Genomic DNA, 27,593 nt, shown 5'->3' on the forward strand with positions numbered 1-27,593 from the left:
CAAATCTCATCTACAGCCAAGCTCTACAATACAACCGCATTTGCTCCAACCCCTCAGACAGAGACAAACACCTACAAGATCTCTATCAAGTGTTCTTACAATTACAATACCCACTTGCTGAAGTGAAGAAACAAACTGACAGAGCCAGAAGTTACCTACTACAGGACTGGCCCAACAAAGAAAATAACAGAACGCCACTACCCATCACCTTCAGCCCCCAACTAAAACCTCTCCAACACATCATCAAGGATCTACAACCTATCCTGAAGGACGACCCATCACTCCCACAGATCTTGGGAGACAGGCCAGTCCTTGCTGACAGACAGCCCCCCAACCTGAAGCAAACACTCACCAGCAACCACTCACCACACAACAGAACCACTAACCCAGGAACCTATCCTTGTAACAAAGCCCGTTGCCAACTGTGTCCACATATCTATTCAGGGGACACCATCATAGGGCCTAATCACATCAGCCATACTATCAGAGGCTCGTTCACCTGCACATCTACCAATGTGATATATGCCATCATGTGCCAACAATGCCCCTCTGCCATTGCTAAACTAGACAGTCTCTCCGTAAAAGAATAAATGGACACAAATCAGACGTCAAGAATTATAACATTCAAAAACCAATCGGAGAACACGTCAATCTCTTTGGTCACTCGATTACAGACCTAAAAGTTGCAATTCTTCAACGAAAGAACTTCAAAAATAGACTCCAACGAGAGACTGCTGAATTGGAATTAATTTGCAAACTGGACACCATTAAATTAGGCTTGAATAAAGACTGGGAGTGGATGGGTCATTACACAAAGTAAAATTATTTCCCCCCCTACTGTTCCTCACACGTTCTTGTCAACTGCTGGAAATGGCCCACCTTGATGATCACTACAAAAGGTCCCCACCCCCCCACTCTCTTGCTGGTAATAGCTCACCTTACCTGATCACTCTTGTTACAGTGTGCATGGTAACACCCATTGTTTCATGTTGTCTGTGTATATAAATCTCTCCACTGTATTTTCCACCGCATGCATCCGATGAAGTGAGCTGTAGCTCACAAAAGCTTATAAGTAATAAATAAATAATTTAAGATAAATAAATAACAAATAAATTTGTTAGTCTCTAAGGTGCCACAAGTCCTCCTTTTCTTGAAGCAAGTCTTATGTACTTCAGTTTTCAAACAGCTTCAGTCTTTTCCCATCCTTACTTTACATCACTGCGTAAGAAGGCTGTCTTTGCTGTTAGTTGTATTATTCCTCTCTGAGATGTTCCAAACAATCCTAGTAATCACTTTTACTCTTAGATTAGTAAACTGGTCTTCCTCTGAATTTCAGCTGCCTTCTTAAAGAAAGATATTTAACTTAATCTAAGCTTTTTGAAAGTGCTTATTACATTCAGTCTCTCCACAAGACTACCCAGAAAGCTGAGAGCAGAGAGTTCAATGGGCTGCTTTCTTCCTTGGAGTTGGTTTTCTAAAATGATATTGCATCTTCAGGAAAACAGTGCAGTCTTTCAATGGTTCCTTAAGAAATAAGTCCTCTTTCTTCCTAGGAAAAAGTTTAAAGTCAAAAGGTTTAAAGGTAGTGGCCTGTTAGCTAGGCATCTGTGCACTAACTTCATGCTTTTTATACTACCTTTTTTATACATCCCTCTTACACTCAATGGTGCAGTGTAGCTTAGTGATGGGTAGATTTAAAGACTGTAATTTCTTACTACTTTGGTTGGAGAGATCTCTTCAGGGCTGTTTCATGCAGAGAGTCTGATCAGATGTGTTAACAACCCTCTATTTTATCTCTGGATGACAGAATTCATTTGCATCGCAGACACCTATTTCACAGCTCACTCCAGTTAAAACTGGAACGCCAGATTCACAGAGCCAGTTTCAGCTCCCTGATTCTGTGTGTGGCCCTCCATGCAAGTTAGAGCAGCCTGGGGGTTAACTCTAAAGTGCACAGCTGTCAATGGTCCCCAAGGGACCATGCGCTCTTTTATCCTCATCTGGTGCTGTGTGCGCCACTCACTCCTCTCTAGAGCTGCAGGGTAGATGACCCTGTAAGAGCGGTCTACATGGTCTCTACACGCACTGGGTGCCCCACCATAAATACTCATCTAGAAGGATAAGGTTGGTTTCCATTCTCTTTGTGAAGACACGTGAGTGAAGAAAATAATTTGCCCCAAAATCTCTCATTAAATTTAATAGTCAGGAACTTTTTTAGATAATACTAATCTAAGATTGTCCTGCTGAATATATATACACACACAACAGCAGCCTTTCGCGATGTACGTTTTTCTGCTGTTGTTAGTCAGGCATGGCTTTTTCTCTTTGGAATATCCTGGCTGAACTGTGACAAGCCTGATTACGAACATCACAATTTACATTATGGAACTTTAAGAATAACGTCCATAGATTCTTTATCAGAGATAATTAATAAAGTTGTATTGGATAACATACTATACAGTTACAGTTTCACGATCATTCATAGAATCATAGTTTCAGTTTGAAACATTTTCAGAACATAAAAAGTATTTTGCATTTCAAATAAAACAGGTATTCAGCACTACCATGATACGTTTCAGATGTGTTTTAACAAAGAATAATGAAGCTAACAATAAGCTTATGAAAAATCTCCATTTCAGTTCAGCATCATATGTTTGAAAGAAATATTTCCACTTAGTGGGGACTTTGTATGGTGACCTGTGGCACACAAAGTTTCATTCTAGATTGGAAGATGGCATTCCCAGCATGGGAAAGAAAGGAGTGGTTGCACTTATTACCTTTACTTCTCCTTGAAAGCAAAGGCAGAGGAGTCATAATCCACAAGATACAGAGGTTACAATGTACAAGGCCTATTCTGTTACAATTCTTCCTCACAGGAAATAAATCCCAAAACAAAGAGGATCTCCCTTTTACAGAGAGAACACATGGTTCCTGAATCTTCGTTACTAAGTGCCACAAGAGGCATACAGCGTAGTAACTAATCTCTATTTGATGTTCTCTTAATACATTTGTTTTTTCCCCAAAATTATGTTTTTTATTGTTTCCTTTAGAATCGTTATCTCATAGTTTGCTTTTGTATATTGATGACATCATAAATGTAGTGAATAAAGTTGTTTTAAAGTTTTTCCTTCTTTCAAAGTTTTGGTGAAGTGAGCATTTTAACATATATTAGAATTTAAAAATATTAAAAATGTAATGCTCTAGGATAGATTCTGCAACTATTACTCCCACTGCACAAGAAGCAACTTAGTAGCCAAGTAATTTCTCTGATTTAAAATTGGACTGTGTCTATAGTAAGATACTAGTTAATATGCATAAATTTAAGCATGTGAGTATTGCCATTGAAGTTAAATGTTTGCAAGATTGGAATCTTAATCTTCTGCTCCTGTGATGACTTTTTATTTATTTATTTTTAGAGGGGATTTTATAATTTACTTTTAGAGGAAAATTATCTGACACCCTGTCTGCTATATACACAAGCACATTTTTCGTTTCCTTTATACATCAAGAACATTTTTTCTCTTTTGCACTTTTTCTCAGGTTCAGAAGGAAGTGGGAGGCAGACCAATTAAGAGTCTGTGGGCAAAGATAAAAGGTGTAAAAAATAGGGGCAACATCGTGGCAGAGGTCTACTATAGACCAGCAAACCATGATAGGGGAGGTAGATGATGCATTTCTAGAACAAACAACAGAAATACACAAAAGACAAGAGCTGGTTAGTTATTGGGGACTTTAACTACCCAGACTTCTGCTGGAAAAGCAATATGGCAAAACAGAAAATTTCCAGTAAGTTCTTGGAATGTGTTGGGGACAACTCTTTGCTCCAGAAAGTGAAGGAAGGAACCAGGGGACAGCCACTGTAGACCTGAGTCTGACCAACAGAGAGGAACTGGTAGCAAATCTGAAGGTGGAAGGCAATTTGGGTGAAAGTGATGATGAAATGATAGATCGCACAATTCTAAGGAAAAGAAGGAGTAAGAGCAGCAGAACAAGGACTATGAACTTCAAAAAAGTAGATTTTAACAAACTCCCAGAACTGGTAGGTAAGGTGTCATGGGAAAAAAATCTAATGGAAAAAGAGTTCAGGAGAGCTGGCAGTTTCTCAAGGAGGCAATATTAAAGTAGGATGACCATATGTCCTCTTTTGGCCAGGACAGTCTCTTTTTTAAGCCCTGTCCCGGCCATTTGGCAAAACTGGGCATTTGTCCTGTTTGCTCTTGCCAGCCGATCATCAGGTATTATAGAATATTAAATAATATTTACATAAGTTAGATGTACTTAAGTCAGCAGGGCCTGATGAAATTCATCCTACAGTACTTAAGGAACTAGATAAAGCAATCTCTGACCCATTAACAATTACCTTTCAAAACTCATGGAGGATGGGTGAGGTACCAGAAAAGTAAATAGGGAAACAAAGAAGACCTGGAGAATTATAAACCAGTCAGCCTAACTTGGATACCTAGAAAATTATTAAACAATCAGTTTGCATGCACCTGGAGGATAAAAAATTATAAGTAATAGCCAGCACGGATTTCTCAAGAACAAACCAATTCAATTTCCTTCTTTGACAGGGTTATGGGCCTAGTTGTTAAGGGGCAAGCGGTAAACAGAGCTGGGTCAATCCTTTATGTCTAATGGAGATCAGCCCCTGGTGTCTAGCTAACAATTGATCTTTCAAGTTACTGACCCCTTAGGAGGTGCTAAACACCTTATAATTCCATTTAACAGAATATCAGTGCGAGCAGAATGTGCCCAGCTCCTCCCAGGAGGCAGCTTAAAGAACATAAATCATGTCTTGCATTTACATAACTTGTGAATAACTTTCAAAAAGTCACTATGGACATTCTATACTTGGTTAATGGAACCAAGATGTACCACATTTGTGCTTATGTGGGCCACTGCAAACCAAAAATTGAAAAACCACTGCACTGCAATCAGAACGAGTTCATGTAGAATGCAGGTTTTCCACTGAAAACAATCTACGTGCCTTCAGTTGATATGCCAGGCAATGCTTATTTATATTTTAAAATAACGAATTTGGCAAAAGAGCACTAAAAATTGAACTGAACACATTGCAAAATGGTTTCTACCTTTTTTAACCATGTTCCTGTCTCACCTAAATATTTATTTTCTCAGATTTAGTCTGCATTTTTATAGCTTCACAGCACAATTACCTAAGTGACAATGTTCAGTTCTATTTACACTGTCTATCAGTGTTCAAACATGAATCTCAGTTTCTTATTATCTGGAACTATCTATGTGGAGCCAGCACTTTCCAGTAGAACTAGAATCAGATGCAAATCAAAAAAGATACTGAATGTGACTGGTGTTGGGTGATCTGGGCTAGGGTTAAAAACAGAATTAGCCAAATTTATTGTCTATGCACCCTCTGTGCAACCCCACTGACTCTTTTGGAGTTGCACAGAGCACGGTGGATAAAAATCAATGATTTGTTTTTTTAATTAAAAAAATTGATTTTTTTTTTATGAAATGCTTTTTGAGGGAAAAAACCTATCTAAAGATAATTTTAATTAAGATATATTATAGCTCAAAGATATCTCATTGTGGAATAGGGATTATAAATTCTAATTCTATAGTATGAGATAATATATTCATGTCATGTTTCAGAAAAGTTTTGTAAATGAGTTCCAATAGTTCATGGATTAGGGACCCAATCTTATGGGGTTCCAGGGGCTTCTGTATAGATTATTTAGGTTAATCTTTCTATCTACCCAATGGGACTCAGTGCTCAGTCTAGAAGATACTACCAGAGATGCTTAGTTTTGCAGTTCTCAGACTGTGGATTTGTGTCTCCAGAGATAAAATGCTTGTTAACAGCAAAAATGTTTTCAAATAAATAAATAAATAATATATAGAGGTGAGAACTAGCAGACCTCAACCCTATTGTCCCTCTGCAAATTTGGGTACACAGAGTTAATCCCTTACCTCTCTCTAAAAGTGCAAAGTTTTAAAAACTTCAATGAATAGAAGATTATTGGGGACGGAATAGATCTGGACAAGGAGAAGAAGTCTGGAAGTAAATGTGAGAAGAGAGGGACAGGCAGTAGAAACAAAAGTGAAACTGTTTCAGCAGCATATTCTAGAAGTCTTGAGGTCTTTCTCAGTGTAGCCTTCATTGATTTGAGATCTACCATACCATACCATTCTCTCACTAGAAGGGAAAACCTATAATGGCAGCAGGCCGTAAAAGAGACCCAGTTTGGGAATATTTTAATGAAGTTCCTCTACCTACGGGTAAAACAGGCATGCGTGCAAAATACAAACAGTGTGACTAAGAAATGCAAGACCTGAATGAAACAACATCATGAGAAGTGTTCCTTCTCAGGAGGAAGCTGCGTTGAAGATGATGAAAGGAACATGTCTGAACATGCAGGATCTTCAGGTTGGTAAACTTTTTTATGGACTGTCTGTCTTGCTTCTGGACTATTCTTGAATTCTCATGTTTGAGCAAAAATTATAGTTGTTACTCTATGGTACTATCATTTTAGATGCAGCTGTTTTAAAAAAAAAAAAATAGCTGAAATAGGCAGATCTTCCTTTTACAATTTCACCTTTAAAGTAGTAAAGAGTGTCAGTGAATGTAATGAGTAATACTAAATGAGCAGTATGGTAATAATAATTAAATAACTGCATGGACTTATTTTGTTTAGGAGAATCCATCCTCAACGTTCAGGATTCTGAAGACTATCCACCTTCAAGATCACCATCATTTTCTATAGTTTCAGAGTTATCTGCCAAAGATAGTGTTTCAGTCACATCATATATATTACATAACCACAATATATCATCTGTAGTAAAAAGAAAAAAAATCTCTATCATCCAGAAACAGACATAGATAAGTTTGTTATAAGAACCAATAGATTACAAAAAGAGGTGTAATTGATGAAAAAACTGCTTGGGTTGTTTATGCAACAAACTCTCCTTTCCGTATGATTGAGAACCCACACTTCATCAACATGGTGCAGTCATTAAGACCCGGATACAATCCACCCTACAGAGCAGATGTCACAGGCAAATTGCTGGATAAAGTGTATGAAAGAGAAATTGAGCAGCGTGCAAAAGGTCTAGAGCAGGGGTAGGCAACCTATGGCATGTGTCCCAAAGGCGGCACGCGAGCTGATTTTCAGTGGCACTCACACTGCCTGGGTCCTGGCCACCGGTCCGCAGGGCTCTGCATTTTAATTTAATTTTAAATGAAGCTCCTTAAACATTTTTAAAACCTTATTTACTTTACATACAACAATAGTTTAGTTATATATTATAGACTTATAGAAAGAGACCTTCTAAAAACGTTAAAATGTATTACTGGCACCCGAAACCTTAAATTAGAGTGAATAAATGAAGACTCAGCACACCACTTCTGAAAGGTTGTCGACCCTGGTCTAGAGGGTAAAATTGTTAACCTGAGTCTTGATGGGTGGCGCAATATCCACAATGATCCTTTTGTATGTGCTTGTGAGACAACAGAAGACTAACACAGCTACCCCTCTGATACTTGACACCATGCAAGGCACTGCATTTAGTCTTATTGAGTGGAAATCCATCAACCTCATGAAGAAACTTGCACAAGTACAGACAGATATCATCTTCCTTTTCAAATGCAAATGGATGGACATCATAACAAATGAACTGAAGGTGAAAAATCCATTGGTCTGTGCAGTATGTAGATAGCAAAGTGAGAGATTATGCCACACACTATCAAAGAAACTGAGGAACCATCTGATCACCAGATCCTATACAGCAAACAGGAAAACATCAAAAAAGAGCTCTCCAACTTGGAGACGCTCATAAATAACCAACCTTCCTTACAAACTGACTTTACTAAAATAAGACAGGAGATCTACATTACACACTTCACCTCTCTACAAAGGAAAAAGGACTGTAAGCCGTCTAAAATCCTACCTGCCACCTGGGGCCACAATAGTAGTACCCCTAACTCGCCCAGCAATATCATCAATCTACCCAGCTACACACTCAGCCCAGCAGACGAGTCTGTCCTATCTCGGGGACTCTCTTTTTGCGCCACCACCCCCACAAACATGGTACAGTTCTGCAGTGATCTGGAAGCCTACTTTCACTGTCTCTGACTCAAAGAATACTTTCAAGATAACACTGAACAGCGCACTGATACACAGATATCTTCCCACCAACAGCACAAGAAGAAGAAGGTCACATGGACTCCTCCTGAGGGTCGAAATGACAGTCTGGACGTATACATAGAATGCTTCCGCCGACATGCACAGGCAGAAATTGTGGAAAAACAACATCGCTTGCCTCATAACCTAAGTCGTGCAGAATACAATACCATCCACAGCCTCAGAAACAACCCTGACATTATAATCAAAGAGGCTGACAAAGGAGGTGCTGTTGTCATCATGAACAAGTCTGACTACCAAAAGGAGGCTGTCAGACAATTCTCCAATACCAAATTCTACAGGCCACTTTCCTCAGATCCCACTGAGGAATACACTAAGAAACTGCACCATCTACTCAGGATACTCCCTACACTAACACAGGAACAAATCAACCTACACTTAGAACCCTGACCGAGGTTATTCTATCTACTACCCAAGATCCACAAACCCGGAAATCCTGGACGCCCCATCATCTCAGGCATTTGGCACTCTCACTGAAGGACAGTCCGGATACGTGGACTCTCTACTCAGATCCTATACCACCAGCACTCCCAGCTATCTCCATGACATCACTGATTTCCGGAGAAAACTACAATGCATTGCTGATCTTCCAGAAAACTCCATTCTAGCGACCATGGATGTAGAGGCTCTTTACACAAACATCCCACAAACAGATGGAATGCAAGTTGTCAGGAACAGTATCCCTGATGATGCCACAGCACAACTGGTTGCTGAGCTCTGTGACTTTATCCTCATGCACAATTATTTCAAATTTGGTGATAATATATACCTCCAGACCAGTAGCCCCACAATATGCCAACATTTTTATGGCTGACCTGGAACAACGCTTCCTCAGCTCTCGTCCACTCACGCCCCTTCTCCACCTACGCAACCTACATTGATGACATCTTCATCATCTGGACTCATGGGAAGGAAACGCTGGAAGAATTCCACCATGATTTCAACAGCTTCCACCCCACCATCAACCTCACCCTGGACCAACATGGAGGTCCACTTCCTAGACACCACGGTGCTAATAGGTGGCGGTCACGTTAACATCACCCTATACCGAAAACCCACCGACCACTATGCCTACCTTCATGCCTCCAGCTTCCATCCCGGACACACAACACAATCCATTGTCTACAGCCAAGTGCTGAGGTACAACTGCATTTGCTCCAACCCCTCAGACAGAGACCAACACCTACAAGATCTTCACCAAGCATTCTCAAAACGACAATACCTGCATGAGGAAATAAGGAAACAGAACAACAGAGCCAGACATTTACCCACAAGCCTCCTGCTGTGAGACAAGCCCAAGAAAGAAACCAACAGAATTCCACTGGCCATCACATACAATCCTCAGCTAAAACCTCTCCAACGCATCATCAGTGATCTACAACCCATCCTGGACAACGATCCCTCACTTTCACAGGCCTTGGGAGGCAGGTCAGTCCTCGCCCACAGACAACCCGCCAATCTGAAGCATATTCTCACCAGCAAATACACACTGCCATAGTAACTCTAACTGAGGAACCAATCCATGCAACAAACCTCGATGCCAACTCTGCCCACATATCTACACCAGTGACACCCTCACAGGACCTAACCAGATCAGCCACACCATCACTGGTTCATTCACCTGCACATCCACCAATGTAATATACGCCATCATGTGCCAGCAATGTCCCTCTGCTATGTACATCGGCCAAACTGGACAGTCCCTATGTAAAAGGATAAATGGACACAAATCAGATATTAGAAATGGCAATATACAAAAACCTGTAAGAGAACACTTCAATCTCCCTGGACACACAATAGCAGATTTAAAGGTAGCCATCCTGCAGCAAAAAAACTTCAGGACAGGACTTCAAAGAGAAACTGGTGAGCTTCAGTTCATTTGCAAATTTGACACTATCAGCTCAGGATTAAACAAAGACTGTGAATGACTAGCCAACTACAGAAGCAGTTTCTCCTCCCTTGGTGTTCACATCTCAACTGCTAGAAGAGGGCCTCATCCTCCCTGACTGAACTAACCTTGTTATCCCTAGCCTAATTCTTGCTTGCATATTTATACCTGCCTCTGGAAATTTCCACTACATGCATCTGACGAAGTGCGTATTCACCCACGAAAGCTTATGCTCCTATACGTCTGTTAGTCTATAAGGTGCCACAGGACTCTTTGCCACTTTAACAGAAGAAGGGAATGTCTTCCTTACAGAAACAAATGCACACACAGCAGAATACTTACAAGAAGCAGCAGTAAAAAGTATAACAAACTGAAAAAAAATTCAAATGTCTAGTATGCAACTTGGTCACAGACAATGTTGCAAATGCATCAAAGATGAGAAGAAATTATTTAGAAGAGAGTCCCAAGCTAGTAACATACGGTTGCAGTGCTCATTTGATGCACCTCCTAGCCAAAGACTTCAGTGTTCCAGAAATAAAGGCTAATGTTGTTGAAGTTGCAAAATACTTCTGTAACAACCACTTTGCAGCAGCTGCTCTGAAAAAAGTGGGAGGAACCAAGCTAACTCTCCCACAAGATGTGTGATGCAACTCAGTAGTGGACTGTTTTGAGCACAATATCAAGAACTGGCCTAATCTGATGACAGTTTGTGAACAAAATCGTGAAAAAATAGATGGCACTGTCACAGCCAAAGTTCTCAACATTGGGCTTAAGAACACATGTCGAGTACCCTGAAGCCTGTTTCTGTAGCCTTGAACAAAATGAAGGGAAATAGCTGTTTTATTGCTGATGCTGTTGAAATTTGGAGTGAGTTCTTAAAAAGAGAAATATGCAATGACAGAGTTCAATTACAAGCATTAAAAAAACGAATGGGACAAGTACTAACTCCAGGTCATTTTCTTGCAAATATTCTCAATACTCGGCATCAGGGTCAAACCTTAACTGCGAAAGAGGAGTTGGCTATGACATGGACACCCAGCAATCATCCCTCCATAATGACAACTATAATAAATTTCAGAACTAAGGGGGAACCATTCAAGAAATATACATTTGCTGATGATGTTTTAAAGAAAGTCACACCAGTGAACTGGTGGAAGTCACTTAAACACTCGGATTCAGAGACTGCTGAAGTGATAATCTCACTTTTAACAGCAGTTGCTGTCTTCTGCCAGTATAGAAAGAATATTTTCTTCCTTTGGACTAATTAATTCCAAATTGAGAAACCGTCTGGGAAAAAGCAGGAAAGCTTGTTTTTCTTTTCCAGATTATGAACAAACAGGAAAATGAAGGTGAAGACGACTGAGTTAGCTGCAGAAGCTAATATTTTACGTTTCTCATGTTGACCTGGCTGACATAGTCTATTTAATTTTTGTTTTGTTTTTAAAAATATTTCCTCTATTTTAGTTAAACAATTTTAACAAAAACAAACCTGATTTTAAAAAACTTGAATGTTTAACTAAATTCAAAAATTCATATGCTTGTTTTGTTAAAATATTATATGTTTGCTGTTGAAGAAAAAAATCCAGAATACATAATGTTGTTGTTTTAGTTAAATAAAACGATTTAAATGTCTGTCTGGTGATGTTCTCCTCCAAGAGGCATGGCAAAAAAATCCTCCAAATATTAATGATTAACCTGTTGAACTGGAGATAGTTCACCTCCCAATGACTTCATAAATATCTGCTTCAATTACCGTTGGTAAATGAAATAACCGAACAATCATTCATTTTCTGATATAGCTGTAAAACTAATTGGAAAACTTTTCAAAATAAATCACTTAAAAAATGTATAGTGTGTACCTTCTAAAAATGAAACTTACAATTACCTCTGAGATGTGAAGAATACGTATTAAGGTTATAACAACCAACAAATCACTAGTATAACAACTAAATAAATCACTAGTCAGGAAGACTCGATTTAATAATGGATTTCTACATAAAAGTGCACTTTTATGTAGCTATCCATGATTAAATCGAGTCTTCCTGACTACTGATTTAAATCATGATTTAAATCAAATCCACCCTAGTTTGCCCTTCATTGTCACCGTATTTTAGTAGCACATGAAAAGACAGAATCTGACAAAGCAAAATGTTAAAATATTAATACCCAAAATACACTACTTATAGATGCTGTTCAGACATGTCAAAAGACAGGCCCTGCCCTGAGAACTTACAGTCTGAAAGGCAAAGTAAAAAACAAAGATTAGAGGTGGAATAACATTTACAATAAATGTGAACAGGGTAATAAAAATAATAAATGCAACCACAGTACAGCACATGATTATTGGTGATCAGAGTAAGTAATAGTGCTTATTGTCATTTAATTTTCAGAATATGTGATGAGGGATACAGTAATATTAGATATCCCTACACTAGGGACAAATGGCACATGCACACACTCAGATTCACGCATGTACTTCTCATAGAAATAACAGGGAGCCACATTGACTCGACCAAGGGCAGAGTATGTCCCATAGCATGTGCACATGCAAGGACCATGAGGCAGAGAAAAGTGCCAGTTATACTGTAGAGTAAACGCTATACTAACTTAACATAACTCAAAATATTTGGTAAACAATGGTGCAGTTACATCCAACAGTCAGAGGTTAAACAGCATCCAGTCAGCCATATTTCTCCATTCAAAAGACCTACTTTATAAAAATATTGATGGTTTATGTTGCAGCAATAAGAAAGGCTTCTACTATCTACCTTTCCACCCCCATATGGCAAAATAGGACTGAGAAAGCCTGAAGTAACAGACAGAACTAAGGATTTTCTGGTTTTAAAGCTGTATAAAAAGTTAAATAATTAACCGACAATAACCCTCTGATGTACACCTATATATAATATTACTCCAATTTTTACAGATGGGGAACACAAAAACTGAGTGACTTGCCCATGGTCACAATATTTATGGGGCAGAGCAGAGAGCAAAACTAAAGAGTTTATAGGTTCCTTGCCTCCCACTGGCCTTCTAGTCCATGTTTTCTATAAACTTTACTCATCTGATGCAGATTAGAAATACAGATCAGAGGACTTTCTGTTTGCAGCTAACCTGCTCTGGAATCTAAATTCTTGCTGGTTTTAGAATGTGAAGAAAACCAGTGTGTTTCACATGGGTCAACATCTGCAGGCACCCATATCACCTGCTAGCAAAGCCAAGGACTTGGACAATGAAAGAGCTTTTCATATTGTCACAAACTAGGAAATAATTTTTCATTTGCATCAAATTTATAATACACTGCTTGTAACTCTGTGGCTAAAAACATGTTTAAAAACTACACAGTAACCACTCTAAAATACAAAGCGTATACCTGCCTTGATTCACAAACCAAATCTAATTACCTAATCAATTCAAATACTAACCTGAGAAAACTTCCATTGTAACCCCTTCTGAAGTGTGAGACTAGGAAGCTGATTATTAAATACAGTTTTCCAATTACAGCTTTGTACACTTGTTTTAGCCAGTCTTCTCCATCCTGGTTTAACCCGATATGAACAGAACCCTCTATAATTTCTGTAAATATTAAAAATTACTATTTGTCCCTTCTATGCCGAAGTCAACCACAGCAACATAACCAGGCGTCAAAACTCAGGAGTATTGTGTCACCTAAACATCCTACCATCGAGTGGTTAAACATTTTCTTAGGCCCAAAGTCAGCAAGTCTCTTAAGCACATGCCTAGCTTTAAACACTTGAGTAGTCCCATTGACTTCAACGTTTAGTACCTTGTTGAACTGGAACATTAATGAATAAAAACGCTGCTGCTGCTCCCATTCAAGTCAAGGGCATAGCCAACCATTAACTTCAACACGTACAAGATCAGGTTCAAAGTTATATAGTTCACTTGAGTTTCTAATGCTGGGATTACAGCAGCATTTTTGAGAACAGTTTTTCTTGACCCAAGCTACGAACCTTACCAAGCTACATGTTATTAAGCAGCAGAAGTGCCATATCTCATCATCAGCCTGTAATAATCAAATAGTTTTGTTAAAAGTTTCCAGATACCATGAAATAGAAGCACAGCCAAGATTTAGGTGAATCATACCCTAGGTTCACTAAGCAAGATGCACAAAAATATTTTAGAGTGACAGGACTCATTTTAATGCTTCCCTTGTAAATTAAGTAGTTAGTCGTTTGCGTTATTCAAATGTCGGTTTCATTTTAACTCACACTGTGCTGGACTCTCAGTATGTTACAGATACAGTCCCATATATCTGTGGGCAGGTATGTTAGTATTGTACTACAGGGAAACAAATGCTACAAGCAGATTACTACAACAGGTTCAATTTCAAGGGAATCAGAGACATTTATACTTAATGTAGATTCTCTGTTTAATGTCAAGTACCTTTTCACAGAGTAGCATGGCATAGAATTGATGTTGACAAGTAATGGTGATTTGGATCATGGAAAAGATATTATGGATCTCAAATAGAAATAGAATGCCTATAAGCTTTCAAACTGCATCCTGAATTTTATATGAAATTTAACAGCCATCCCCACAACTCAGGCTTGAGGATTCAAATGATTCTCTACATGTTTCAGGAAGTTACCTATTTCTGAAGTTCAAATTTAAGATTCTAGATGTGCACACTTTTGCTGCAGGTGCCTATTAGTGCAACTGATAATTCTTCATTTTGACTTGCTTCACATTTATAGGGTGGACTACTTTACTATCTGTGAGAGTAACTTCATACTCTCTACGTAGTCCTAAAGCTATTCTCATCATTCCTTTCAACACTCCAAGACCACATACATCTAAGTCTTGCCAATTCTTTCTGCATAACATCTCTAAAATCTCAAAGGCCTTTCCTATCCATCCACATATATAAAACTCTTGTCCAGGCTCTCAGCTTGCATCTCGATTCTTGCAATACCTTTTTCTCTGGTGTAGACAAACATAATCTTTCCCTACACATAACCATTCAGAAGGTTGCTGCAAAGATCATTTTCTAGCCCATCGCTTTGACCATGTCATTCTCTCTTTGCATCCTGTTAACTGGCTCTCTGTTCTCTATCCTATCAAACTACTTGTCTTCCCTTTCAAGGCTCTTCACGATGATCTATCTCCACTCAATCTATCATCTCTAATTCAACATTGAACGGTCTACTCCCGTCTCCTATCAGCCTTCCTCCACTGCCCACTTGTTAAATTTTCAAACAAGCACTTAACGATACTATCTACACTGCAGTTAGACACATGTGGCTGGCCCAAGCCAGCTGACTTGGGTTCCTGAAGCTCAGTCTAAGGGGCTGTTTAACTACAGTGTATCCTTTTGGGATCTGGGGTCCTCCCATCTCCCAAGGCTCTAGAGCCCAGGCTGCAGCCAGAGCCCAAAGATCAAACTGCAATTAAACAGCCCTCTACCCTGAGCCCTGCGAACGTTAGTCAGCTTGCATGGGCCAGTTGTGGGTTTTTAACTGCCATGTAAACATACCCTAAGTGCTCTCTCCCATGCTGCCCTGCATGGAAGAAGCTCCCTGTAAACATCCACAGTTACCTCATCATCCTACCTCATATCTCTCCTTACTACTCTCCTCCACCATGAGGTCTTACCAAAAAAAACCCCAGAAAACAAAAAAACCTGACAAGTAAGTCTGCTGGCGAGCTGAGACCACAGCCTATCATGCTGACCAGTATTATTTCACTGTTTCCTTGTGCTCTCCTGTTAGTCTGTCTGTATCCATCTGTTATCTCTTGTTGCATGCTTAGATTATATGCTCCTTGGTGCAGAAACAGTCTTTTTGTTCTGTGTTTGTACTGCACCTAGCAAAATGGGTCCTGGACCATGACAGGGCTCCTAGACCCTACTATAATAAATATATCTCTAACATAGCTTGCTACAAGCAGCAACACTCAAAGCTGGCCCACACTCTAAGATCCTTTGGACTAGCACTTCTCAGGTTTAAGTTCCTCTTTTTGAAAACAAGTTCACAAAATAAATGCTAGCCACACTGGTGATAATCACAGGGCTACCAGATCACATACAGTCCACAAAATCTGGTATCATTCCCCTCACTATGACCCTTGGAATCCCCTGGACCTCCCAACTAATTGTGATGAGAACCCTCTTTCTTTTGACTGTAGTAGCTTTACAATAACATGGAATAGTTTTATTTTAAATAAACTGAGTAAATAAGCATTACAGAAAGCACCCAGAAGCAGGAAAGGTAAAATATAAAAACTTAAAAAAAATATAGTGATGGTAGAAAAATACCAAGCAGACATTAAACACAACAGACAAACATGAAAAAAGTGATGTCAGTGAGGTTGAATGGATGCCTGAGAGGGGGCAGATCCACACATGAAATCTTGTATTCTGACATCTTCTCCTCACACTCTGTATTACAATCACAGGAAATGGTAGTTTCACACTTTGAAACTTGGTGCTGAAGTATTTGTCTTGGCCTTAGAATATATTTAATGTTACTATCTCTTACACAGATCACCTTTTACAAGCCTTCAAATGTGAAATGAACTTCCCTACTACTGTATTCTTTGTTTAGAACCATCCAAAAAAACAAACCTAATTTCAACTAAAAGTCCTTCATCCCCTTTTCAGCACAATCATAATTATACATTGAAGTGCATAAAATGGTGAGAAGCAAACTCTCTACTCTTAGTCAGAAAAAAGACTAACCAGTTAGGAAAAAACTAATTTCTGGTTCACATTTTAGATGCAAATGTGAGATAGTATCTTCTGCCAGACTAGAAGTGTATCCTTTGACTACTTATTACCTAGCACAATGGGATCCTGGTCCATGGCTAGGGCTCCTCAGCACTTCGGAAATATAAATAAATAAATAAATAATAGTTTAGTGATCCATATCCTGCAATTTCTTCAGTCTCTACTGAAGCCAATCAACACTTGATCAGAGTAAGGTCTGAATAGGGACTGCAAGTCTGCCTCTATGCACCTGAACCTATGAGTAAGGCTGTGTGTCTGTCATGTAGGTCATGGATTCCGTGACTTTCCATAACTTCTGCAGCCAGTGCGGCTGGCTCAGGGGCTGCCCCTTGGGACAGCAGCAGTAGTTTAGGCACGGGAGAGGCAGGGTGTTGGACAGCATTTACCTTGGGGAGGGGAGCTTCAGGGACATGCTGATAGGGGCTGGATAGGGAGCCTGCCAGCCCTTCCCCTGACAGCACCAGCGGGGGTCCCGGGCCACACGCCGCTGCCCCCCTGCAGAGATTCCGAGTCACGTGCCACCACTGCTGCCTCCTCCCTCCCCTCACCCCTCCACTAGCGCCAGCAGGGGTCCCGGGCTGCGCGCTGCCACCTATCCTCCACCCCAGCACCAGCAGGGGTCCTGGGCTCCATGCCACCGCCCGCCTCCCCATGCCCAGCACCAGCGGGTTCCCAGGCCACCTCCGCTCAGCACCCGCGGCCCCCAGCCTGAGATTTAGTTAGGGGTATATAGTAAAAGTCATGGACAGGTCACGGGCCATGAAATTTTGTTTACTGCTTGTGACCAGTCCATGACTTTTACTAAAAATACCAGTGACTAAAACACAGCCTTACCTATGAGGTACTGAGCACTTACCTTGGGGCTTTATTTGATCATAGTACAATGATTGCTACTGTATATTACTACTACTATTTTCTTAAAATAAAAGATACTGTACCGGATATACCACTGTATAATTGTATTACCTTCACACACAACTGTATATTAAATCCAAATTGCCAAATGAAATTTGCGTCAGCATCTCTCAAATAAGTCAAGACATAATGCAAGTGTTCACTAAACGCAGACTCTCTAGACTTTCAATCAACAGCACTTCCCATAATGGATTCAATACTGTATAGCAATGTGTCTAAGTTCTCAGGTCCCAAGCCTTTGGAGTAACTAGTTTCTCACCTCTAAAAACTCAATTTTAATTGAACTACCCCATAATAATGGGCTTTTTTAATCAACTTGATTAAAAGTATTTTGTCAAAATTTGTTAAATGCTCCAATGACAATTTTCATACAAGTATATTCTTTGTTGAGCAGCACACTTGAAGCAAAAAATGGAAAAGAGAAAGGTCATTTACCTTTAGAGTGTCATTCACCTTCCCAGATTAATCTATCTTTCTTCAGACCTCTCTCTCTCTCTAAGAGAAAACATAAAACAAAGATCATTTTAACTTTCATGTTCTCCTTTAAACACTTTGGCTGATTACGACAGACTTCTTCCAGAGCAAGTACCTTTAAAAAAGTTCACTTTATATACACATGAAGAAACATAATGAAGAAATAAAGCACTTCTGTAGATATGTCTGAAAGTATCTGACGAGAGAGAGAAAGAACAGGAGATAGGAATAAGAACTTTCATTTTATAGTCCTGCATTTACCACAGACTGTAAGCAGTAAACTGGTTCAAGCAGTTAAATTCAGGTACACACTAGCTTCAGCCCTCCAAGATACACAAGCATTCTGAAAACATTCCTACCTATGGCTTTTTGCACAACAGTCAAACTAATTACCTCTACTTGTAATTGACTGAAAAGCTCTGGTTATTTATGACTAACAATGTTTTGCATTTCCAATTTACTTAGAAATTGTATAAATAACCAGTGTTAGCTGATCTTTAACTAGGTCGACAACTTACAACACTATAATGCAAGTGTCAACATACAGGTAGTTTCCCCATTCAATGTTATGTTTAAGAAGTATCCAAGAAAGGTTTTCATAATACACAAATAAAACGGCATTGGGGAAATGTCTTAGTTCTCATTGCATAAGTTACCATAGTTTATAGATATACACTAATATTTGTTGCATGACTTCACTTAGAGGTAGGTCAAACCCAGACTTGGCAAGATAGAATGAAATAAGCTGCACTTGTTTTATGAACTGTCATTCAATTTTATTAGTACTTGTTGCCTCTGCTTGGCCATAGATTGGAGAAAAATGCCACACACTGTAAGTGCCGCTTATTGGTATGCCCTTGTACTCGCCAACTACATCTAAATCCTGCTGTTACAGAGGTCAGAAACAGTGAATATGATTATTAATGGGCTGCTGAGAACTGATTTTCAGAGGCTATATGGGTTTTATTTCCTAAATCTGTTTATATGGCCTCAATTCTGCCCCCAATTGGATACCCATTACAGTACATTTCTACTCCAAATATTTACATTTACAAGTTATATCTTAATATTCTCCTCAAAATAAAGATATAGCTATTTAATTTTAGAAATCTTTTCAATTTATAAAAGGAGAGAAAAAACTCACTTATGGCTCCTACGACCAACACATATAATAGCCATGCTCAACCTCATTTTGTTAATCTCATTTCTTTGAGGAATATTTTCCAAATAAAACCCTCAATTTTCAATGTAGAAATATCTTAAATATCTTCTCCTCCTACTCTGACAGTCCAAATTAATTTTGGCTTTTTTAGTCAGTTCTCTTTGACCTACTCTTCAGAACTTACTGGGACTGTATTTCCTTAATGATATTTTTGTTCTCTTTTTATCCAGTGCTTCTCTTTTTGTACAATAATAGGCATTACTGTTCACAAGAAATTCAGCTCCATCTCATCTTCAGATTGTTCTCCCTGAGTTTCTTTTCTCAGTGCAAGGGTGGAAGATCTGTTTACTTTCTTCACTGAGAATAAAACTTTATTGCAGAAGGTCAAATCCTTATGTCTCTTTCTAAACTCTTTACTGATCTACTCACTCAGATTCTGCTTTAGCCATAATGCCAGAGAACATAGGTCGTAATAAATTTGTGGCCTTATACTAACATACTAACTTTTATTTCCTCATCACTGCATCTTTACTTTTTTTTTAATTAGCATAATCTGGAAATAATATTCCTAGGGGGCTTCTAACACTTGCTGAGGAAAATAGAAAGTTTGCCTTATTACTCATTATTGCATTTGATGAAGTGAGCTGTAACTCACTTACGCTCAAATAAATGAGCTTATGCTCAAATAAATGGGTTAGTCTCTAAGGTGCCACAAATACTCATTTTCTTTTTGTGGATACAGACTAACACGGCTGCTACTCGGAAACCTGCCTCATTACTGAAACCTCACTCTTGAAATGCCGATTCAACAGATCTTTTCCTATACGCGACACAGTGAACTCCTTCTCTTGAGGTTTCCTGACCCACCCTTTTATCATTGTATCTTTCATGAGTCTCAATTTTCTTACCATACCTTCTCTCCCCTCCCTTTGTTTCCCCCACCCATACCTGATTTTATTTGCTAAACACAGTTATCAGCACCTGTGACTAAAGGGCTCACTTTTTCTTTTTCTGGTACATTTTTCATCAGTCAACTCAGTGAGTATGTCTGTTCATTGGCCATTAAGCCCCACTAGCAACTGAATTTTTGTTCATGACACACTTTTCCTTTTCAGCATTTGCAGCCTTTTTGTCAGATACTCCACTAGTCCTCCAGACAAAGGCCATCCTCCTCCTATTACTGGCTCTGCATTTCTTGCCTAAATACTGTTTCATGCTTTTAGGGAAGGTCATTGAATATCTGTAGAGCTGGATTTTAATGGAGGGCATAAACATAGGATGGGAGCCTGATGGAGGTGAGCTTTACATCTCCCCTCTTGAAGCCACTTTTCTCGGCTTCCACACTTAGGTGATCTTGCTTTCCCCAAAATGGGCTCTTGTTTACTGACAGGAGTACACTAAATTAAGTTTTATCTTTAGAAAGCCTGGCCTCTCATCAGAAAAACTGGTTTATTTGTGAAAGGGACTGTGTCCTCCACAGGGACAAATTCAATTTCTGTTGCTTGCTATAACAAGCGAACAAAAGGAGGCATAGTAACAGCCCAAAAACTTGCATGCAAATGCCAACTATTCCCTAATGCAGGGAGCTGTCAATGTGAAATTACATTACAATAAACCCTTTCAGAGTCTTGGAACATGTCAAGCGGATGAATGGTACAACTGGAACTTCAGGATTTTGGATTCCTCCCACTTCTAACCCACACAACACCCACCAGCAAGCCCATTTTCGCTTGGCAGCAATAAAGTATAAAACACGATATCATACCAAAATTAAAACAGAAAGTAGAACCAACTGAACACAAAAAATAGCAACAGCACACACTTGCTTCCTGGACTTGAAATGGAAATCAAGATCATTACCATAATTATGGTCAAGCCAATTTATTCAGAAATGCCACAAAGAACATCAGTACCGAAGTGCTTCTTTATATAACGCATTAACATTGGTGTTTTGTTAAAAAGGTAATTTTAGTGCTCATGAGTGGTGTCAGACGGAAAGGATTTGAAAATGAAATAGACTCTTCGGTTCTTGTACCAGAACAGCATAGACAGCAACAGTATGGGCTTCCCCTTTGATATCCATCCATTGAATCCAATTCTGTCCTAGAGAAATGACGGTAGTTCCCTTACCAGGACCATTACCATTCTCAGTTCCTTCATTCAGCCAGCCAGCCAGCCATTTAATGCCAATGTGTTGTTAAGTTTGTATAGCATAGACGTTATCCCACTAGGAAACCGATGGACCAGATATCATTTGAAACATGAGCCTAAGTGCAAAACTGAAGACTCAGGGGAGAAAAAAAAAAAGTGTCACTAACATGTTCGTTGTAACAAATGCTATTAATTTATTTTTACTAGGCAAAAATTGAAAGCCACTAACCTTAGTTATACTTAAAGCCATACCTTAACTGTAAGGGATATGTAGACTTGCAACACTAAACTTGGAACTTCACATTTACTTTGCATCATGAACATGCTGGGGGTTGTTAATTAAAAGCAAACGGTTTATTCTAAGAAGGAATCTTTTATGCACAATGATAGAAATATTTTAAAAACTGATTCGTAAGGAAGAGACAAAACACCACAGTTTGGATCTAGTACCATACTTCCCCAACATAAGACAGTGTTTGGATCATGGTTTTAAAATAAGCCTATCCCTATTGAAATGTCTTGGACTATAAATGTCTCTATATAGATAAAACCTCATGCATAAATGAGATTTTCCCAACATTTCATAAACTAACTCTGATAAAACCTAGAGGAAAGTTGAAGTCTAAAGCTGCATAAGAAAATATGGTGCCTCTCTCTTCACAGACTTTCCAAAGCTCATGCCACTTGTACAAATTTATTAGGAAACAGAAGAACTATCAGGTATAACTCAATATTAAATTCCTGGTCAAAACAGTGTCAAAACAGAGGGTGTAAAGATGCTGTACAGAGCTACCCCATATGTCAAGGTTCCTTCCCCACTCTGAACTTTAGGGTACAGATGAGGGGACCTGTATGAAAAAAATCCTAAGCTTATTTTTACCAGCTTAGGTTAAAACTTCCCCAAGGTACAAACTATTTTACCTTTTGTCCCTGGACCTTATTGCTGCCACCACCAAGCGTCTAACAAAAACAACAGCGTCTAACAAAAACAACAGGGAAAGAACCCACTTGGAAACGTCTTTCCTCCCAAAATCCCCCCAAGCCCTACACCCCTTTCCTGGGGAAGGCTTGATAAAAATCCTCACCAATTTGCACAGGTGAACACAGACCCAAACCCTTGGATCTTAAGAACAATGAAAAAGCAATCAGGTTCTTAGAAGAAGAATTTTAATTAAAGAAAAAGTAAAAGAATCACCTCTGTAAAATCAGGATGGTAAATACCTCACAGAGTAATCATATTCAAAACATAGAGAATCCCTCTAGGCAAAACCTTAAGTTGCAAAAAGTCACAAAAACCAGAATATACATTCCATTCAGCACAACTTATTTTATCAGCCATTTAAACAAGACAGAATCTAACGCATATCTAACTAGATTGCTTATTAACCCTTTACAGGAATTCTGACCTGCATTCCTGCTCTGGTCCCGGCAAAATATAACACAGACAGAGAGAACCCTTTGTTCCCCCCCCACTCCAGCTTTGAAAGTGTCTTATCTCCTCATTGGTCATTTTGGTCAGGTGCCAATGAGGTTGTCTTAGCTTCTTAACCCTTTACAGGTGAGAGGATTTTTCCTCTGGCCAGGAGGGATTTAAAGGTGTTTACCCTTCCCTTTATATTTATGACATGCTCCCCAAAATCACAAATAGGGTGAAACGCTGGCTGTGATTTCTTCCTGGAGCTCTAGGAGAAAACAGAGTTAATAAGACACATGCACCTCTAAATATACTACCCAGTATAAAAGACTAACAATATTTTTCACATCTCAAGGACGATTTTAACCAGTTGATTCTGGGAAACTTTCATGGGAGAGTGCATCAGCCACTTTGTTAGAAGTTCCTGAGATGTGTTGGATGTCGAAATCAAAATCTTGGAGAGCTAAACTCTACTGAATAAGTTTTTTGTTATTTCCCGTGGCAGCATGAAGCCACTGTAGCGCAGCATGGTCGATTTGCAAGTGGAAACACCGTCCCCAAACATACGGGCATAGCTTTTCCAGAGCGTAGACAATGGGGTAACATTCTTTTTCACTGACTGACCAGTTGCTTTCCCTCTCAGACAGCTTCTTGCTGAGAAACACTACAGGATGGAATTTTTGATCCAGTCCTTCCTGCATTAAAACTGCTCCCACACCATGCTTGGATGCATGGGTGGTTACTAGGAATGGTTTGTCAAAGTCTGGGGCCCTTAGCACAGGGTCAGACATGAGTGTCGCTTTAAGCTGGTTAAAGGCCTTCTGACACTTTCCGGTCCACTGAACAGCATTTGGCTGTTTCTTTTTGGTTAGGTCTGTCAGTGGGGCAGCGATTTGGCTGTATTGCGGTTCAAATCACCTGTAATATCCGGCCAAGCCCGAGAAGGATTGGACCTGTTTCTTTGACTTTGGGACAGGCCACTTTTGGATAGCATCCACTTTGGCCTGTAGGGGGTTGATAATTCCTTGACCCACCTGGTGTCCAAGGTAAGTCACTCTGTTTAGGCCTATTTGACACTTCTTAGCCTTAACAGTTAGTCCTGCCTCCCTTACGCGCTCGAAGACTTTTTGTAGATGTTACAGGTGTTCTGCCCAGGAATCTGAAAATATGGCCACATCCTCAAGGTAGGCAACTGCATATTCTCCTAATCCCGCTAGGAGACCATCTACAAGTCTTTGGAAGGTGGCGGGTGCATTCCGCAGCCCGAAAGGGAGTACATTAAATTCATACAGCTCGACATGTGTGGTGAAGGCTGACCTTTCCTTAGCAGATTCATCTATTGGTACCTGCCAGTACCCCTTGGTTAAGTCCAAGGTAGAGATGAACGGGTCCCGTCCCAGTTTCTCCAATAGTTCATCTGTGCGTGGCACTGGATAGTTGTCTGGGCGAATTACAGCATTTAGCTTACGGTAGTCCATGCAAAAACGTATCTCCCCATCTGGTTTGGGAACTAGAACCACTGGAGATGCCCACGCACTTCCAGAGGGGCGGATTACACCCATCTGTAGCATATCCTGGATCTCCCGTTCTATAGCAGTTTTAGCTTGAGGAGACACACAGCAAGGTTGGACTTTAACTGGGTGAGCATTACCTATGTCAATGGAGTGGTATGCCCGTTCAGTCAGTCCTGGGGTGGTTGAGAATGTTGGCGCGTAGCTAGTGCACAGCTCCTTGATCTGCTGTCGTTGCATACGCCCAAGGGTCATGGAGAGGTTCACCTCTTCCATACCACCAGCACTTTTCCCTTCGTAGTAGAAACCTTCAGGCCACTCAGCATCACCTCCTCCCTGGGCTGTAAACTGACAAACCTTTAATTCGCTGGAATAAAAGGGCTTTAGAGAATTAATATGGTACACCTTAGGCTTCCGGTTGGAGGTGGGGAATGCTATGAGATAATTAACAGCTCCCAGGCGCTCCTGGACCGTGAATGGCCCTTCCCACGACACTTCCATTTTATGGGCCTGGAGCGCCTTTAAGACCATGACCTGGTCCCCTATTTTAAAGGAATGCTCTCTGGCAAGTTTATCATACCAGGCTTTTTGCTCTTTTTGAGCATCCTTTAGGTTTTCTTTAGCAAGGGCTAAAGAAGTTCAGAGGGTGTTTTGTAGGTTGGTTAGTTAGTTCCTGGAAGAGGATGTAAACCCCTCCCATTGCTCCTTCACAAACTATAATGGCCCCTTAACCTCGCGGCCATATACAAGTTGAAATGGTGAAAACCCTAAACTGGGATATTGTACAGCTTTGTAGGCAAAGAGCAACTGCTGCAACACTAGGTCCCAATCGAATTTACGTATCATGGCCCCCAAAGTCCCATTACATTTCTCCACCAGGCCATTTGTTTGATGATGGTAAGGGGTGGCAACCAAGTGATTCACCCCATGAGCTTCCCAAAGGCTTTCCATAGTTCTTGCCAAGAAATTGATTCCTGCATCTGTGAGGATGTCGGAGGGCCAACCTACCCTGGCAAAAATGTCTACTAATGCCTGGCACACACTTTTAGCCCTGGTGTTGCTTAGAGCTACTGCTTCCGGCCATCGGGTGGCAAAATCCATGAAAGTCAGTATGTACTGCTTTCCTCTGGGTGTCTTTTTCGGAAAAGGACCCAGAATGTCCACAGCTACTCGCTGAAATGGAACTTCAATGATGGGGAGTGGCTGGAGAGGGGCTTTGTCCTCATCTTGGGGTTTTCCCACTCTTTGGCATACCTCAAAAGACCGGACATAGTTAGAAACATCCTTGCCCATTCCCTCCCAGTGGAATGACCTCCCCAAACGGTCTTTAGTCCTGTTCACCCCAGCAAGGCCACTAGGATGATCATGGGCCAAGCTCAAGAGCTTTACCCGGTACTTAGTTGGAACTTAGTTGGAACATAGTCTTCCTGGTATCCCCCAGAAAGAGTTTCCTTGTATAAAAGTCATCTTTCTACAACAAACCTGGATCGATCAGAAGAGCTGAGAGGCGGTGGGTTGCTCTGTGCCGCCGTCCAAGCTCTCTGGAGCCATTCATCTGCTTCCTGTTTGGTCTGGAACGGTTCCCTTGATGCTGTAGACATCAGTTCCTTATTGAATTGTGGACCTAGGCTTGGTCCCTCTGGAAGCGATGTAGGGGATGGGGCTGTTTCCGTTGACTGTGAACCGCTCTCCGCTGGTGCACTAAGTTGGGGTTCAGGCTCCGGCTGCTCCCAGTTCAGGTTCAGCGGGGCCCTCTGGTGTTGGGGTTGCAAGTACTGGATTCAGTGCTGGCAATGGGTCTGATGCTGGTTGTTCCGCTGGTTCCGGTTCTGGGACTGCTCTGTCTGGGTCTCTGGGACTGGATCCACTACTGCTGTTGCAGACGTTGGCATGGGGTCCAGGTCCATCACCTCTGACCGGGTCCTGGTAGAAGTTTCCGGAACAGAGCTAGGCATGTCGGCTTGCTTAGCCTGGCTGCGAGTGACCATTCCCACCCTCTTGGCTAGCTTCACATGATTGGCCAAGTCTTCCCTCAACAGCATGGGGATGGGATAATCATCATAGACTGCAAAAGTCCACGTTCCTGACCAGCTCTTGTACTGGACAGGCAACTTGGCTGTAGGCAAATTGAAAGAGTTGGACTTGAAGGGTTGAATTGTCACTTGGATCTCTGGGTCGATTAAATTTGGGTCCACGAAGGAAGCATGGATAGCCGACACTTGTGCTCTGGTGTCCCTCCACGCGGTGACCTTCCTGCCCACACTCACAGTTTTCCTCCGCTCCGAGGGTATCTGGGAGGCATCTGGGCCTGAGGACCTCTGGTGTGATTCCGGTGCAATGAACTGTAATCTGTTGGGGTTCTTGGGGCAGTTGGCCTTCACATGCCCCGGCTCATTACATTTAAAACATCGTCCAGCTGACGCGTCCCTGGGGCGAGGTTGGTTGCTGGAGAATGGTATGGCAGGACGATAAGGTGTCTGGAACATTCCCTGGTGTGTAGTTGGGTCCTTGGGCTGCACCCAGTAGTAGGGTGTGGTCTGAGGGTGTCCCTTCTGGTATCCACTCTAACTGCGACCAGGTTTGTTCCTCTCTCCTCCCTCCACCCATTTTGTTCCAGCTTGCCCCGCCTCTCTGGCAGTCTGGGACTGCTCATATCGATCAGCATAAGAAACAAGACTTTCTGCTGAGTCCATTTCCTTATCCCATAAACCCTGTTTTATTTCCTCCTTGGACATAGTCAGGAATTGCTCCTGAGCTATCAAATCACACATTCCGTCAAAGCTAGTGACACCCCTTCCTTAGACCCATTTATCTAACAGATCCTTCATCTGGTTTAGATAAGCCACATTACTTAGTCCAGGCCCTCTCTTAAGGGTTCGAAATTTTACTCTGTATGTTTCAGATGTAATTTGAAATTGCTTTAAAACCAAATCCTTGAACTTATAGTCAGAAGCCTCATCAATAGGCATCTTATTGAATATGTCCAGAGCTCTTCCAATTAATTTTGCGACCAGTGTGGTCATCTTGTGAGCTTCAGGAATTTTATGGAGAGTGCAGAGTCTCTCAAAGGTGAGAAAATATTCAGCAATATCACTGGATTCATCATACCATGGACACAGTCACTCCCATTTGTGGATTGTTGGGGAAGGATGG

At 40.7% G+C, this 27,593-nt stretch overlaps 1 protein-coding gene across 28 annotated transcripts in view; it reads right to left on the reverse strand.

The window, feature by feature from the left end:
• The window catches only part of SGMS1 (sphingomyelin synthase 1), a 203,360-nt gene that overhangs the window by 94,249 nt on the left and 81,518 nt on the right, over nt 1-27,593 (reverse strand). For 21 of the 28 annotated variants that reach the window (XR_013636080.1, XM_073353732.2, XM_073353727.2 and 18 more), the window contains one exon: nt 18,164-18,223. The exons of 2 other annotated variants lie outside the window; for them this stretch is intronic. The gene's annotated coding sequence lies outside the window, so the exon portion shown is untranslated. Of the gene's footprint in view, nt 1-942; nt 3,511-9,252; nt 9,400-9,798; nt 9,881-18,163; nt 18,224-18,317; nt 18,405-27,593 lie in introns of those variants that run through there. 5 more of the 28 variants (XM_073353728.2, XM_073353719.2, XM_073353724.2 and 2 more) reach the window with 4 other exon arrangements.

The sequence above is a fragment of the Lepidochelys kempii genome, chromosome 7 (assembly GCF_965140285.1).
Source record: "Lepidochelys kempii isolate rLepKem1 chromosome 7, rLepKem1.hap1, whole genome shotgun sequence".
NCBI lineage: Eukaryota > Metazoa > Chordata > Testudines > Cheloniidae > Lepidochelys > Lepidochelys kempii.